Genomic DNA, 5,139 nt, shown 5'->3' on the forward strand with positions numbered 1-5,139 from the left:
CCTTATCATGTGAACCCAGCTTCCATGGGTTATTTGAGGGTTAAACAAATCTCACACAATCCTACTACTAATACAATGGTTGTTTAACCCAGATGCACAGTGATGTTTCAAACAGTAGTATTTTACCTAAAAGTAAACAGTATGCTACTTGAGAGTGCTTCCTCCAGGCTTCTTCTTTTGAGATAGTTGTAAAACTTCAGTTTCCTACCTGCTTTTTCTGTTTTCAGATCCACTTGCTAAATTATTTCTTTGCAATTCTCATCTGAGAAACATGAAAGAAAAGTAGTCACCAGCCATCAAAATCTTCCAGTTGTTATTTAGTTAAGTATCTGTTTATCCTATTAAAGTTCCTATTAATGAAATCTCAATTTGGCTGTTGAGCTATAGGAAAGCTCAGAGAAAAGACCTTCTCTCTTTGTCTGGCCATAAACTATCCCTCCACAAAAATCCAAATACTGCAGGCAAAAGCTCCTCAATTCAGCAAGCAATGAAGGTAGACTTATCAGCAAAGTTTATGAGCACAGAAAAGTTTGCCTGTGTTACAGGGCTGTGCTTGGTTTGCTTGATTCTAAACCCAACTGAAAGTATTGTATGGTAGCTTAGTGACCACTGTAACATTTGCTGCAGATAGATAGCTAGCTGTAGATTGAACAGTGTGACTGGTACAGTACTTGTGGGGTGAGAGGGGTGATTTTGTTCCTTCCAACTTTTGTGTGATTCTCTGAGAACTGCACATAAAATGAGCAGGCAAAGCATCCACCAGAAAAAACGAAGTGCTGTTAGATAGGGAGGGAAAGTGAGACATACCCCCCACCCTTCCATTCCATCTCCCGAGGTGTCTGCAATTTGAACACTGACAGGTGCAGGGATGATGAGCTTCCAATCTGACAGCACTGCTGATATACCTATAATTACTGTCTGATGTGCCAGAATTAGAATGAGGACAGTGTTTTCTGGTGCCAACAGGGGCGTCCTTGGCTGTCTTGCAAGGGGACCGAAGAGCAGTGGGGCCTTGTCTGGAATTGGAATTGGAGGCCTCTGTGAAGGCCACCGACCTGTGACCTCCATTAAGGAAGGATGCAGCATGAATGTGTTGACACTTAGCCCATCTGAGCTGCCATGTTGCCCCTGGAGGTGACCAGGGCATGCAGTAGATTGGGAGTCATTTTGCAGTTGCCTTGATGTTCTGGGAATTTGTTGAAGAAGTAAAGAATTTCGAGTGCCTTTTTAGGACCTAAAACATCACAAATTGTAACCTTTTAAAAAATGCTGACCCAGAAGTCTGATAAAAAAGAGGCACAAATGTCCTTTTCCCCATTTTTTCTTTTTCAAAATGCAATATAACATGGATTCTTTTGCAATATATGAAAGTTAAACAGATGGCATATTGAGGGAAGTGTGAGTTCTAAAGCTACCACTTAAATTGATCCAGGTAACATTTGTGCATTCTGTGTCCCATCCACATAAAATGGTTCAGAAAAGAGCAACTAAAATGACCAAGGAGGCTGGCACACTACTTCTACATTTTGGACTTTTTAGTAAGCTAACAGAGATAGCATAATAGAGGATTATAATGCAGTGTCTGATGTGGCAAAAAAGAACAGGGGGAATTTTTTAAATCTCACAAACAATAGTGGAACATGGAGTCATCCAATTAAGCTGGATGGTGGGAAATTCAGGGTCAAAACAGATATTTTATATCTAGCAGCTATGTTTTTTCCCCTTAAATTCTAGAGTAGGTACAGGGGTGGGCAATCCAGATGTTAAACACTCCCCACATTAGGGCCCAATCCAGACTGGGGCCTTGTACCTATATTAGATTAAAAATGTGGGAAGTAGATGCTAGATACAAATTAAAGTACGATGCCACCAGAATAATCTTGTATCTTGGCAGTGTCAGTCTCTTCCCCATCTTGTTCCCCAGAACACCCCCTACACCTTTTTTCCAAGGTCACATTGGAGAAGAATCTTGGTGTGGTTCTTTCCATATCATTTGTGTGTGTGTGTGTGTGTGGGGGGTACTCCAACCATGAGTTTCAGCTTCAGTGTTGAAACTGTTTTCTGATGCCAAATCTGAGGCTCCAGAATTTCTGTAACCTTGTCTAGGAACCAGAGAATTGCTTCGGTCATTAACTTTTTTCCAAGAAGAAATGCAGAATGCATAGATATTTTCTATCAGTCAGAGAAAGAGGCAATGTTTTAACCTGGATATTTGGAATTTTGAATTCAGCTTGTGGGTCAGGAGTAGAAATAGGGAGGGGAGCCTGAACTGGGTTAGGTATGAGTGGGTGCATCAGACTTCCCATTTTCTGCAGAGCTCTGTATCTGTCTCCTTTATATGTATGAAAAGGAATGCACAGCTGATTCCATCTGTGAAATACAAAATTGTTCCCAAAGAATACTAATTCGCTGGTCTGAGAAGTGGAGTGAAGTGTGTAGATGTGTCCTTAAGTCAGACAAAATGTTAACACATTTTTATAATGTGTGGTGTAGTGGTTAAGAACATGGCTCTGGGACTCAAGCAGCCATGGAGCCAACAGGATGATTTTGGGCCAGTCATAGACTGCCAGCCCAACCCGCTTCAAAGGGTTGTTGTTCTGGGGATAAGACTGAGGGCAGGAAGAGGAGAATGATGTTAAGTATTTTGAGTTCTTTAAAAAAGAAAAAGGTGGGGTATAAATTGGAGAGAGGGAGGGAGGGTAATTCTGGGTAATATGAGTGGCTGCTTTGATTAGACATCATCCATTTTTAGGTTCCATCATACAGAATCTGACTGTTCTTGATCCTTTCAATTGCTGCTTCTATCTGACTTATGGAAGACAAGGCAGCAGAATCTCTCACTGCAATGAGAAGCTACCTTTTTACATTCTGTGTCCCATAGATCATTTGAAAGGGTTGGAGCAGAAGGCAAATGGTAGATTATATTTGCACCAAAATATTTAGGGAAGCTGTTCTCCAAAAACATGCTTTGCTCTAGGATGCTTTTTTATCTTTAGAATCTGTCTGGGGGTGTGTCTCCTATCAGTCTGCAGGTGTGACTGGTATCCCTTATCAGCAGATAACAGTGGTAACAATCAATCTGTCAACAAAAGGAGATTTCTTTCCTCCTGAAAAAAATAATGCAGATTTGAGGGTTGTTTTTTTAGGTGAAATATCTGGATAGATTCTAGTGGAAAGGAACCTAAAGAATGAATTTATCAGAGGGTTCAGCACATCCTGAGGTCATCTCTAATGATGACAGAAAAGTGAAGAAATATGAGGCATGGGATAGGAGCCCTCTAGTTGGGAAATATATGGTTCATTATGAGCTGAGCCCAATGACTGTCTAGATTTTGGGCTCAGCTTATAATGGGATTATTGCCACCAGTCAGCCCTCCTTGCCAGCTTTCCATCCTTCAGAAGCAATCACATCCATTCAATAGAACTGGTGGCAGTAAATGCTTTCTGGAGACAAGAGGGTTTCCAAGCCTCATCCTTAAGGCCTGGAACATTTCTTGCCAAACGTATTTGGAATTGTACTTTCCTATGTGTCTTCTGCCCAAATTAGTAATAAAAACCTGCAATTTCCACATACCCCAGCAGGAAAGGATGCCCTTATCAAAAGACCACCAAAACATTAATGATGAGGCTCAGAGGGCCTATCCTGTGCCACCTAGTTTTTCCCACTTCCCTTCTCTCCTTCATAAAGACAGAATTTATTTGCAAGGGGAAGACTGGTCTAGGGAAAAGCTCCCCAGAGATTTCTCAGGAAGAAACCGGTAAAGACCCAGTCTTTCCTAAGAATTCTTTCAAATGCTAGGAAACAATAGACTCATTACATGGCAAGCCAGAATTACTGTGTCTCCAATTTTTTTCCTCAAGTGAAAATTGGGTGTAAATTTGGAGGTCCTTCCATAGGTTGAAGCATCCTAGGAATTTAGAGGGAAACCAAGAATGCCATACAGTTCCAGACAAGATCGTGAAATTGTTAGCAGTAACTGTGGATGGGGGCACACATGGATGCTTTGATGGGCAAATGCATAATGCAATTATATCATGCAATAGGCTGTATTTATTTATTTATTTATTTAAAACATCGCAACAAAGCCTCAGGGTGGCTCACAACATACATAAAAATACAATCAATAATTTAAAAACTGGTACCATCTCAGCTATATATTAAAATCTATAAATACAATAATAATAAATTAACAGTTAAAATAACTTTTAAATAAAAAGGTCTTTGCCTGGCGCCGAAAAGCAAATAATGACAGCACCAGGCGGACCTCTCTGAGGAGCGCATTCCATAGGTGGGGCGCCACCGCAAAAAAGGCCCTCCTCCGGGTACTCACCCTCCTAATATCCTTCATGGAGGGTTCCTGGAGAAGGGCATCTGCTGCCGATCGTAGGGGGCAGGCGGGCATATATGGACGCAGACATTCCTTTAGATAACCAGGTCCCAAGCCGTTAAGGGCTTTATAGGTCATAACCAACACCTTGAATTGGGCCCGGACTTCAATAGGGAGCCAGTGAAGCTGACGGAGAACTGGGGTTATATGAGAACAACGCCCAGTCCCTGTCAGCAACCTGGCAGCTCTATTTTGCACCAATTGAAGTATCCGGACCGTCTTCAAGGGTAGCCCCTCGTACAGAAATCTAGTCGGGAAGTTACCAACGCATGGGTCACTGTCACCAGGCAGTCATTCTCCAGGAAGGGACACAGCTAATGGATCAGACTGAGGTGAAGGAAAGCGCTCCTCGCCACCGCTGTCACCTGAGCTTCTAACGACAGCTCAGGGTCGAGGAGCACTCCCAAGCTGTGAACCCTGTCCCTCAGAGGGAGTGCAACCCCATTTAGGACAAGGCCCAAGTCCCCCACCCCGAAGCCCAAACCACCCACCAACAGGACCTCCGTCTTGTCTGGATTGAGCTTCAGTTTATTGGCCCGCATCCAGCCCATTACCTCGGCCAGGCACCGGTTCAGCACAGCCACTGCCTCACCTGGATTGGTGGAAAACAAGAGGTAGAGCTGGGTATCATCAGCGTACTGATGATTCCGCAGCCCACACCTCCTGATGACCTCTCCCAGCGGTTTCATGTAGATGTTAAATAGCAAGGGGTCCATTTTGTCCCCCTTGCTATTTAACATCTACATGAAAC

Source organism: Varanus komodoensis, unplaced genomic scaffold, assembly GCF_004798865.1.
Source record: "Varanus komodoensis strain SLA01 unplaced genomic scaffold, ASM479886v1 scaffold45, whole genome shotgun sequence".
In the NCBI taxonomy this organism is placed as follows: domain Eukaryota; kingdom Metazoa; phylum Chordata; class Lepidosauria; order Squamata; family Varanidae; genus Varanus; species Varanus komodoensis.